The following is a 13226-nucleotide window of genomic DNA, read 5'->3' on the forward strand; positions in this document are numbered from 1 at the left end:
CCCTTAAACAATTATTATTATTTTGTTTGTAATCTTGACTTGAAAACTTCACTGTCGTAGTAAAATTTATAATATCCGTTGCTTTAATTTAATTAATATCCATAGTAGCATTGGATTTTCAATTATACGAACTATATTTCTTCTGCTATAATCTATCATGTTTTATATGTGGTTATTTTATCGAATCCTGTTAACGATTCCATAACGAATCGTTATCTTGTGCGAATCTAATTAAATAGAACATTCCACCCGATTAATTATTTCACTAACGATATCCACCATCGTTTCTTATTGCCATACTTACTAAACTGTTATCGTTTATAATAAATTCCCACAAATTAGTAGTTTCTATCGTCGTATCCATTGCAATCAACCAATTATCCTTCTGTCAAATTAACGAAATCGAATTGCTCCTTTGCCACAATTCTACCAATTTTTTGCTTCTTATAATATTCCGCACGGGTCGAATTGAAAGGAACAAAAAGTGATCCGAGAAGTGACCCGAATCGGCGGCCACATCTGTTTCGTGCCCTGTGGGCGAATGAAATCTCGATGGAGGGGATTGAAAAGAATCGGGTTAACAACCAGACACACAATATCGTAGTTTCTTTTCTTCTCCGACATGTACAAGTTGTCGACGTATGTGTTATTTACGGACGGCCCTTTAGCGCGCAGCTAGCTGGCTATTTGCAGACGTTCGTCGTTTAGTAATGATTATCGTTGGCATCTACAGTCCGCTACCCTTGGACGCTCGATATCGTTGCTGCAAGCGACGAAGAAGGCCTTCGTTGAACTTGATCCTTACGGATGAACGAGATTCATCGTGATCGATACGCGGCAAATGGCCAGAAAAACTCGATACTTTGGCGCGACTAGCATTTTTCCACGCGTCGAAAAATTTCTCTTTCGTCCGTCGTGCTAGAGGACGCTTCCTAACAGGAAATGCGATTTGTTTGCATCGAATGTCCTCGGATAAGAGTCATTAATCTTCTAAGAATATCCAGTATTTGCGATCTCGCAGTATCTTGCTCGCATGATCTTTACCGCTTCCTTATTTTTTTTCTGCTTCTCCCCTCGCACTCTGTGTTTTATACTTGGCACAAGGTTAAGTATGTTTTACTTAAAATAGAGGTAAAAAAATAATAAAATGTTACTTTAGAAATATTTTCGTTTTATTTTCATCGTAGAGACAACGTAGCGAATGTTGTAACTTTGTTTGTATTTTAGTTAACTCTTTGGAATAAAAAAAACAAATAATTTAGATTTTAATATTCATTTGAATTTTAAATATCCTTTTTTGCATACATTCACGCCGTGAACAATATGGACGCGAATTATTTTACAACATTTACTCCGAATTGCTCTAATTCCAATTAACCTTGAACAATGTGTCTGAGCTTACGTGTATGACACACTGCGAAGAAATCGGTATTTCTGGCACGCGCTGGTACGATAGAATCAGAAATTATTCGAGATATCATTTTGGTAAACATTTATGCAAATACAAAATACCAAACAAAGTAAAAAATTCGTTTGCCTGATAACTGAACGACATAATTTTTACAAAATTCACTTGCTCGTTCAAGTAAAATAACGCGCGTAAGCATCAGAAGATAATATCTAATCAAATAATGTCGTACATTATTCAAATAATCATTTCTCAAATATTTTATTCAGATAATACCCAAACATGACATTTAAGTATGCCTTACGATACCATTTTCTTCTGATATCCAATAAAATTTATTTCAAACAAAGATTTCGTATGTTTTACTTCCTCTCTGCAGAAAGTTTGAGCAGTAAATTTACTCGTAGGTATAAAACTATATATTTCTCGTAATCCAGGCCGGAATTTTTACGTCGAGAATCCTATTCGATCCATTCGCGACCATAGTGAAAACTATATTCGCGGAAATCGCCTAACTCCGCTGATCTCCATGAAAATTACGAGCTTGGAACTGAGGATAATTGAAAGATCCTGCTGGAATTACTCGCTCCGTAGTCAATCCCGTTTTTGATCTACTGTTTCGGCTTAGTCCTCCACCGTGTAACTCGCGTATTTCCTTTTCTGCTTTCGGACAAACCCGGCCATAAATCCTTCCTGGGCCAAACAAGAAGCTCTAGTCCGCGATTTTGTCGCGTATGCGAACGATATACGAGCCCCGATAAATCCTTTTAGCCGTGTGCTCCAACCTATTATCGGCGCGTCGAAGAAATCCACGTTGGTATCTCGAGGATTCTCCTATCACTTTAGCCGACGCCATTGAAGCGTCACGCCGTCAGCCAAATTATATAAATCATGGTCTTTTAGATACTGTCATTGTCTGCCAGTCTTTGCTGCTTCAAACAATTAAGTCGTGTGATAAATAGAATGCGGATTTTTATTCATTTAACGGAGATTTGAGGATGCAAAAGTGCACAGAATGTACGGAGTAGAATGTATAAGGGCGTATGAATGTTTCTTAGACTCGTAAATAATTTTCTTTGGCAATTTCTTACTATAGAGATACATTTTTTCTTGTCGCGTACGCTACGATTCTAAAATGCGATTTTTGACGCTCTCTTGTGGATATCGGATGCTCGGACACCGTTTCGTCTTTGTCTTCAATTAGATTTTCATCTACTATGACTTGGTGGTTATCCTTCGTCCGTTTGCGGATGACAATGAGCATCCTGGAAGGCGTAGCTCGCCGTATGTCGCGAGTTAGAACTTTGGTTTACGACCGGCTCGCCCTCACCAAGTTACCAACACTCTATTCTAGCTATCCCTTTTCGTTTTCTACGAGAAGATAACGAACGGCCAGCGTTCAGCAATTGAAGCGTTTTCGTTTGTCTTGCAAAATCCATGCCCTTCGATCCCTTAAACTTACATGAAAGGTAAGTTGAACCAATACGGTGGCGATGAAGTCTATCGACTACGAAGAAATATTGCGACTAAGTCTCGGACTTAAAGCTCGGTTCGCTTCACGACGCAAGCCTCTTAAGGGAATCTTTAGAGTCTGCTCGGAGAGAGCAAACTTTGAAACCTGTAGTCTAATATCAATAAAAAGATGGGAAGCTGCCCAACTCGAAGGCATATCGCCACGATTTATAGATCATAAAGTCAATGCAGACTCGCTCGGATATTATCCACGAAAAAATACCTCTGACAAGAATTCACCGTAATCGTTGTGGACATCCTCGAGAAATTGATAATCCGCTTATTGTGGCCGATGGGGGGAGACGACTCGTGTCGACGCTTTTTACTAACGGTGGCCTCCCGCCAGGGTGAACAACACATAGGATTACGCGTCGGAAATGGCGTAATCTCAGCGGTAAAAACAGGGGTGACACGGACCATCGTAAAAATATATTAAAACAGCGATTATCCGTATTAATGGGAGAACAGCTTAGTCTGGCAAATTGATAATGACGTTGGTGATGGGATGTTAGTGACGGGATCGAGTTCAATATGCACTTGTAAGTCTGAATCGAATCCTAATGAACAAGCTTCACTTCATAGGGTTGGGATATTACTCGTAACGTGTAATGGTTCGATCGTTGCATCTGATTGAGAAATATTCGACGATCTTTACAAACTGTTTTTGAACCTAAGAATGAGGATCGACGGATTATGGAAGGGCAAACAGTTTATACGTAATTGAAGTTCATGTAATAGAAGTTCAATCTCTTGCTATTATTTTTTCGTTCGTCGCGAGAGGTGCTCGCATCCAAATAAGCGAATTCGACTCGTAAAAGCTCAATCAATCGAACACGAACTAAAATTTCATTGCAATAAGTGAAGTTCGGGTAAATGGAGTTCGATTTGCAAGTTTCGGAAATCTACTTACAAGTACTTCGACGTTGGAATGAATCGAAAGTCTTGCGAAGTACGTACGCATAATCGAGTCATATGAACGATAAAGGCAGCGTGTATGCTAGAAATTTTATTTTATCGTTTGCATTTACAATTATTTAGAAACAATGTTTGAAGCAGAATATTTGATACAAAATCACAATAGCGGTTTTCAATGATAACCGGAGAAGAATGACCTTAAGGGAACGAAGAATTTCTGTTAAGATGCTCATAACGTCTCGAATCTGTTCGACCAACACATTCGATTCTACTTGAGAGTATTTTTTTCAGTTTTCAAAATACACATAAAAGCGACAGATTCGAAACACTTAGATCTGAATCTATTTAAAAATACTGCTTCATTTTTTCGAAATACTCACAGAATATTCTAATCCTAGTTCTAATCTAGTAGCTACTTGCCAGGTACTTGAGCTCATCGCTAAATTACGCGTCTGATGGATTATTTGGTCGACGGACAAACGGAAGCCGGGGTCCTAAGATAAATCGGAACGCTACGTCTGACCAGTGCCGGCCTATTTCTACTGTGAGTACTTGGCGTACCGCTGTTCGGTTCAGTTGAATAACTTATGGGCCATTAGCGGTTAGAGATGAAAAATTGTATCAGAGATGCTCCCGTGGAATTTGTAGTAATGGCAAACACATGGACGAGCTGGTATACACGCGTGTCGCAATGCAGCAACCATCGGTAATTACAGAATGTATTATCTAACAATGTAGACTTATTACGCGATCGATTCACTCTTGATTAAAAGCGTTTTGTTTATACTTTTAGCCATTTATTTTTAACATTCTGCGTTTAGTACTTAAAATAGCGCGATATAAAACAGCCTGGAAAATATGTGTACGGAGAAAAACCCGAGACATTGGTTTGTCGACGATCTTGCAGCATGTCGGGGCTGCGAGGCCAAGATCTCGGTGACCGAGGTAAACAGGTCTCCATTAGAGATGTAAGATCGCACGCACACCAATTGCTGACGTTAACCGTGAAGCGTGTACGCAATTACTTACACGTTAGAAGCCGCGCTTTTTATAAACGACCTTTCTTCCCCTCGCTCGGCGCACAGAGGTCGTGTGGAAGCCGTGGCCGACGTTGGAAAAAATATTCGCCCGGGTAATGAAGTAGGTGTACGCTTGTCACGCAAGTCGCGTACCTTCGCGCCAGCAAACCGTGCCAAAGTATCGGTTTATAAGAAGATTTATCGAGGCTTTTCTCACCACTCCGCCGCTAACGAATTTACACATTTTTTTTCTCGAATTCATCAAGCATCCCTGGCTCTTGCTACACTTGTTTAAACATTTGCAAGCTATCGCGCGGATTTCTCCACCCGTAGGATTAAAATAATCGATCCTGGATCTTTAACCCTTTAACGCCCTTAAGTCGTTATTTAAAAGTGTTCTATTTTGTTATTTTAAAATCGACGTTGCTGATATTAAACCGACCTATAACTTATTTGCCATTTAAATGCACGTTCCATGTTATTATTGGTTTTTATTAAACGAAAAAGCTAAATGCGGTCAATTTTTATAGCTGATCGATAGAAGTAATTAATGTCGTAGTGAACTGACAAGACGGTCGTTGCATTTCAGGGTAAAAAGAAGAAAAAGAAAAGACACATATTGACGGCATCGAATATTCGTTTCACAGAGAATACTCGTTTAATTTAAACGTCCAGTCGTCAGAATTGAAGCAGAAGAACGCTATTGAAAGAAGTTAGTTAAATTACACGTTAATCAAACTTTGGTAGAGTTATGAGCGATAATGTAGTGTTCTTCCAACTAAGTAAGTCGATCCAACTGTAAATTATACGACACGCGTCAACAATTGTGATCCGCCATTGTAGTAACCGAAATTTTAGTAATCGAAATCATTGTAGTAATCGAAACGTTCGAAATTAAGGAAAATCATCGAAAGAAATGCTTTTCTAAACACACTGATATCAAAGGCACCATTTTTCTATCTAAATTTCTGGACGAATATTTGAAAGGGGATCTCAATCCATGTATCGTCCTTTAGGAACGATAAAACGTACGTATCGGCGACGCGTAGTCGAAGGGAGAAGAAAAAAGAAAAGGGAAAGTGTTCGGAAAATGTTGGTGTAGAAACCTAATTCCTATTCTGGCTGCGTGTCAACCAGAGAGATCTTATCGGAATTCTCCCATAGGATACGGATAAAAGCGGGAAAAAATACAAGCGAGGAGAAAGTGAGATACCGAGTCAGAAATTTGACTGCATTTGCATGCAAAAGTTTCTCGTCAGCTGTCACGCGCTGTCATACGATGATATATATTTTCTCCCCTGTGTGTGTCATTCCGGATAAATTAGAAAAGGGTTGCTTCGTTTCTATCGTGTTACACGTTACGCGTTATTAATATGTTAATCGCGTGTAACGTGTTTCAGGAAAAAATAGCAGCAGCCAGATGACCAGAAAATAGAAAAAAAAAAAAAAACAAGGTGTAGGAAGAATCAGTGGGTGGATGTCTACGAGAAGTTCCGAATGTGTTTTATATGGTCTCGAACAATTTCTAGGGTAAAACGTGCGATAAAACTGGACGTATACGTGCTTTTATCTGGATCGCAACGAGAAGGGGTTGAACTCAATGCATTTATTCATCGCGGCGAGATCGATAGGCAAAATGGTTAAACGCGTGTTATCGATGCGTATGGGACACTATAAAACAGGCGCGGGGTCAGTGCCGCTTGTTTACCCTTAACCGTGCGTATAGCCAAGGAATTTATTGCGACGTTTATGTCTCCCCTCGTACATCAGATTTTAACTGCGTTTTCTTAGAAGCCTCAAGGGTTTCTGTCTGCCCCGTGTTTATCGGCTTATCTAGACATGTTTGCTCCCTCGCCATATTCCATAAAACGTGCTTTTTGTTTTTCTCTTCTCTTTAATATTTCCCCGTACGATCACCTCTTCTCTGGCCGATTCTATGTTGTAACGTTGAACCATCGATCGCTATCCGTTGAACAAATACGATTAATGGTCGATGCTGTTCTTGGCACGGCCAGATCGTTAATCTCAGATAGAATAGAGAGGCCAAAGCCCGCGATCTCGTGCCGTCGAAAGACTTCCACGGGCGATTATGACGGCGTTGGAAACTGGTAAAGTTATTGCTTTCCCTCCATCGTTTCTTGAAAACGACGTTCGTCGACCATTCGTTGATCGTTTCTAAGTCTAGCGTAACCGATATCTCGAAGAGAAATAGCGAGAAGAGACACTGGGATCGTGCTACAAGCAAGATAGTTCTGCTGCGAACGATAAAGGGTTTCAAAATGGTTTCGTTAAGAGCCACGTGTTTTCCCTGTATCCGCGTTGATCTCTCGATGTACGCTCCCATGGAATTTTCATGAGGATCGAGAACGGATTCAATCAACTAAACGTGCTCCCTTGGAGCTCGATTTTATCCATAGAACATCTTTTCTCTGTCCGTTTCCTCTTCCCGTATTGCCACCAGACGGAATAATTTATTTGACGAGTTTTCGGGCATCGAATCGATCCACGGTTCAGACGCAACTTGGAAAAGGCGCCATGCTATTCAATTGGCCAAAAGAATGGCCGGAAGAATGGTGCGGGTAAGCCGAAAGAAATCCCTCCGTTGTCGAGTTTTCCTCGAACGATACGTCGAAAAGAATCCCGAGATTAATTTAGCCGAGAAAACTTATAAAACACATGGACTTACGGAAACCGTTTCCGTTCAAAGCTCCCAACGTGTGTACTTTGTCCCGTTGTTCCGTGATACGAGCCAGCTTGTGTAAGCCCTGTTTCACCGCTCATGTTAAATGCTGCCCGTTCTACGAACACGATCCACGCGAACCCTCTTGCTTTCACATTGTCGAATTATTCGTGATAAACATTTTACGTGGAGCAAACTGGAACCAGAATTTTTCTCCCTGCAGTGCGCTACACAGTTAATACATACAGCGAAACACTTTTCAAAACATGTGAAAGGAGTAGCGATGGGACTAAGTTTCATATGTATTTATAAATCTGAACCAAATCGAAGATTCATTTCATAGGGTTCGAACAGTACTCACGACGTGTACCTAATGGTTCATTCATTCGTTAAACTTGCAAAGTACGTATTCGGCCTTCACAAAGCTGTTTTCGAACCTCGGAATCGGTATAAGTACGTACTATGATATTAGAATAAATCGAAATTCTTAGAAATACATGTAGATATTAATGGAGTTATGAGAATCAGAAAAGTACTACATATCCTATAAATTGTACAATAGTTTATCGTTTGTACTTACAGCTATGTAGTAAACTAAATTATATTGATGGATCTCTCATTGATAACCAAGTAAAATGATCTTAAGAGAATGGAGAATTTTCGCTAGGATGTTCATCCAGTATCAAATCTATTCGATTCTACGAACTGCTCACAGAGAATTCGAATCTGTCGCGTTGTTTAAATCTACTTGAAAATATCGTTCTTTTTTCTCTCTTAATTTTTAAAATATTAATAGAGGATTCTAACGTAGTCGGCTAATGTTAAAATCTACCTACGACGTACTTAAGCCCATCGCTAGTAACGACCGTTCTTTGTGTCTTTTCGTCGAAATGTCCGCGTAAATATTTCATAAAAACGCGCTTAGTAAATGCGTTTAGTAAAAATGTACGATAATGTAACTCCGAGGAGGAGAATTTTCAAACTCGCAACTAAAGAATACTTAGAACGTCTAACCCATGGAAAAAGGTACTTTGGAAAGTTTCAATGCGCTACAGGACTTGGCTTAAGCGTCTTTTCAAGGTAGGAGGAGATATTACAACGTTCTCTGCGTAATCCGACCGGCATAAAATTTCATGGTACCGCGATACGCGTTAGAAGAGCCCGCGCTAAAACTGCGCGTTCATTACGATGAATCCGTGTTATCGTAACAGAGCTGGCTAAGAATCAACGATTACTGGCTGTTAAGGGAACTGTTGAGGACAACGAGGGATCTACGAGCTGCTCAATTACGGCCGGTGCCAATTGAAAGATTGCCGGCTGATTGGTCAGCCGTTCCATGTAAACCGGAAGTCATCCAGTGTCAGTGGCCAGCCATCGGTTCGTCGTCGAGTGCCTTTTCTCTCGCCGCTGTACTGGTGGCCAGCTTCCGTTTCCGTTTCGATTTAGGCGAACGATTTAAAGTCGATCCCCGCATGCTGCAACTGTTCGGAAACTGGTGAATGAAACACGCCTGGTTTTTCTCTCGACTAATGAAATACGATTCTCGATAAAGGGAATAACAGAATCGATCCAACGCAACGTTCGGTAACGTTGTTGGATACAGGGTGTCTGATAATCGCAGTACATAGAATCGATTATTTCATATCTGCCACTCGTGTTCACTCGTATTCAGCCAGGAATTAAGTTCATCTCTTTCATTCTTTCGAAACACGACTTTCTTAAAAACGAAGCATCGTACGGAAACATTGTATTCTATATTCCCAATTTATTTCTTCACGCAAAATCCTCCCTCCTCTCCTCTTGCCGATCGTAACATGATTATTGGGACACCCTGTAGTCCTCCGTTTATCACGTGTGCATTTTATCGAGTTCCCATACATTCTGCTTGTTTCTTCGATAGCAAAACAACAGTGAAAGGAAGGATAGGAAAAACGAGGGAGTAAAAGCACAAGTGGCTGCAGTTCCCCTCGTGTCAGTGGAGATAGGAATTTCAAGTTCCGCACCGGAGAATCGTTCGTAAATCTGAACACGTTCCTGCGACCCGATTTTAAAGGGCGCTTATTCCAGAGATGATTATTGAAAGAACTCTCGAGGCAAAGTCAGTGAAACCTGGATTTTATTCAACTTTGCCCGAGTCTGATTTTGCGATGTTTCACGGAACGAAGGCAGATTGAATGTCGAATTTGTATATCTTTTCGATGCTTTTTATTACCCCAAATAGGAGAGTCTTTAATGAAAGAGCGAGATCGGTGAAAAAGCGTGTATAGTACAGAGATAGGATGATACAGGGGCAAGGGAAATCCTGCTCTTTATAACTCACCGCCATTCGTTGCCATATGATCGTATTAGTACACTAGCTTGCAAAAGTATTCCAACATTTACCATAGAATTCTTGCGGGAACGCACTATGTCTTAAACATACACCGAGTTCTAAAGACAGTTACATTAATATGGTGGATAATTAGCTATTGAAATATTTGATCTTCTCAAATTATGTGTTTCCAACAGATATCTTGCAACTTCTATATACATTTTCAAATTCGTTTCGAATTTTATCAATACAAATACCATAATCATGACTCGTGATGCAGTGCTTACGAAATGAATTAAAAAATGTATATGAGCGCGCAAAACCCTTCGTTAACTATAACATACGCATTATATCTCAATTTTGGATAAGTACAACACTGTGATCGATTAGGCGTTTCATATCAGACCAGCAAGTATATACATTTCCAGATTTGTTTCGAATATTTTACTAGTGTTCGAATATTTTCGTACGACACTGTATATGCCACACTTCCGGCGAAAACGCATACTTATTTTCGTAATTGTATTAACTCTAGTAGAAATAATCAATCAGACCCGCATTCCTTTGCCTAGCCATGCCGTCATCTTTGCAAATACAGCCGCGTAAGGGAAATCGTGCCGTTTAGTGTCAGACACGCCGTGCGCTCGATTCGGAACTTTAATCCTCTGTAATTTTTCACGATGCTCGAAAAATTGTTTCGAAGGGAAGTTGCACGGATTAGCAGAAGCTCGGAAATTATATGGAAATATAACCGCAGTTTTAACTTTGGGAAGTTTGTAGCTGCAATTTCAGGGAAACGACACAAAGAGAACGAAGAGGGAATACGTGATTTATTTCGTTGGCGCGCGTTTCCAATTTCACGGCGAACGATGTATTCGAGCTTATCGTTTCCAAGGATGGTTCCAAAGTTAATTTAAAATTGTCTCTGCTTTCAATTTCGGTCTTGCGTTTCTCACGCTGCACGCACAAATTATCCCCCGCTGTCTTATGCTAATGCGACCGAGGAATAAACTCTCGAAACGGGATCCTTAGGAATATTAAACGGAAGATTAGAACGATAAATCAGCCGAGTCATTGGGAAGTGAACGTTATCCTATCTCGCGAGCGCAAACCAGAATAAATCATACGATTTCGTTAATTGACAGTCACGCCAAACTGATAACTGACCGGAGAGCTGAAATTATTACGGCGCTACTCGTCGTCGGGTTCGCGAGATGATCCTCGTTAATTCACCTGACGCGAGATGAATTATTTGGACGAGAAGTCAGGATTTTTATCCGCGCTCTATTCCGCGCCGTCATATTTCATCGTTTCTCGGCAGCCGTAGGAAGTAGAAGGGTGGCGAACCAAGTAACCCAAGAACACTGGTTACGCAGTCGCACCGGCATGTTTATTAACAGCAATTATCCTCAATTACGCGTAGTTAATTGAAAGTGTCATTACGATATGGTTGCTCCCAGCGAAATTGGTACGATGTATTAAAAACACTCTCTTAAATATTCCTCTGAGAAAGCGAGGGATGAGTACAGGATGAACCATAAATACATGTCTATATTTCAGGGGGTGAATTTACACGTTAAAACAAGTAAAAAGCGTCTTATGGACATATGAATGGAATTGACATATTTGACCGACGAAGAATTTCCGTCGCGAATATCTCATACGGGTATATGAAACTCCATAGAGGATGAAAATAAGAGCGAAACGCGTCAATGTTGATTATTAACAGTTCGAAAAACGGCCGCCTGGATAGCATAAATCTACGGTGACTCAAATTTCGGTTCTCCCTCGGTGGCGTGTTTGCTCCCTGCGACGAGCTGCGTGTGTATGTAGTACGCTTTATCGGGCGTCGAATGAGCCACAGGACCTTGTAAACTCGGCATCTCCGGCACTACGAGGCATCGGGACCGGTTAATCTCGCTGTTTGCCAGCCAGAAAATTTCACCATCCCAGAGATCACGAAAATTTTGCTACGAATTTGCAGGTTCTACAGATGAATTTGCACTGTGAGAACTGTTTCAACATTTACATTATACGAATACGTATATATAATATACAAGTAGAATCTCGTTTATAAGCATCAGAACATTAGGGTTCATATGAGATATCATAATTATGATGTAGCATTAAAAATGTGTAAAAAGGAAGTCACTGTTACGAACGATTTTATCGCATCGGACAAACGAACCGAACTAAAGGATTTTATGAACTCGGAAAATTGATATGATATGTTCATACGATTTTATAATAAAAATTAACTTTGGAACTGCCGCTAAAAAAATCAAAATTGTATTAAAGGAATACATTTGCAAGGCTTGCGAGAGAAACACGGTAATATATTAATATAAACGTTGTTGAGAAAATTTTGTACGAATCAGATGCGACATTCGGAGAAGTTAAATAAACAAGAGTTAAATAAAAAGAAATACGATAGAAAAATTAATAATACGACTGCCAGAGTTGATTAACTGAGTGTTTCGCGAGAGAGGATCAACGAAAGGCGGCACACTGAAAATTTCACATATCGAACGTCGTCATATGTCACGAAATCATTAATATTTATTTCCTATAAAAAGTTGAGAGTATGTATCTTCTCCGCTTGGTACTAGAAATGGTAGAAACCTTGACGACAAAGAAGCGATTAATCTTCAAATTGTTAATTCCGAATTCTTCGCCATTTTATTACACTGTCATCGAGATAAAATAATGATCCAGGAACGTAGTGGATATAAAGGAGAAGAAATTTTAACGTACTATAGATAAAGATGAGATTTTTATAACATCGAATATATGAATTCTTTATGTATCTTAAGATTCCATAATCTTTACCTATGTTTTCGTAAGATTTCAAGCAAGATAAGGATTTTAAAAAATTTCAATAATTCCCCCCAACTATTTCTCGGGTTGATCTTACATTTTGCAAGAGGTCTAATATTTAGAAACGGTGATGAATATTTACAGCAAATTCCGTTGAAAAATTATTGTTGAATGAACGTTTGTGCCCGAGATTCCCTTAATCCGATTGGCGCTACGCCCACGATATTAGACTGATCCAAGCTAATGGAACCACGAAAACGATTTTCCCTATCACTTCGTTATCAACGCTATCGTCGCAAAAAATCTGGAACGTCACCCCCAAGAGCACTCGTCGGTATGAAGCGTAAAAGATAGCATTCCTCTCTTTGGAGCGGCGAGCTTCTCCTCTCTCACGTGATTCACAGGCTTCGCGTTTCCTATCGGTTCCCCAATTCCTGGATAAAAGCCCCTGTCTCCTTTGCATAATGCAGTACAGAACCGAGACCACCGATAAAGATGGAATTATGCAAAGAAATAAAGTTGTTTATTCGATATAATCTAGCCCGGAGATGATACATCGCGATC

The 13226-nt window shown here is 40.0% G+C and overlaps 1 protein-coding gene across 7 annotated transcripts in view; it reads right to left on the reverse strand.

Annotated features, from left to right (window-relative positions):
• Nucleotides 1-13226, reverse strand: part of LOC122575345 (dopamine receptor 2) — an 81740-nt gene that overhangs the window by 65425 nt on the left and 3089 nt on the right. Inside the window, exon 1 of one of the 7 annotated variants that reach the window (XM_043744142.1) lies at nt 7541-7886. The exons of the other annotated variants lie outside the window; for them this stretch is intronic. The gene's annotated coding sequence lies outside the window, so the exon portion shown is untranslated. Of the gene's footprint in view, nt 1-7540; nt 7887-13226 lie in introns of those variants that run through there. 7 annotated transcript variants of the gene reach the window in all.

This window comes from Bombus pyrosoma, linkage group LG15 (genome assembly GCF_014825855.1).
Source record: "Bombus pyrosoma isolate SC7728 linkage group LG15, ASM1482585v1, whole genome shotgun sequence".
Classification (NCBI taxonomy): domain Eukaryota; kingdom Metazoa; phylum Arthropoda; class Insecta; order Hymenoptera; family Apidae; genus Bombus; species Bombus pyrosoma.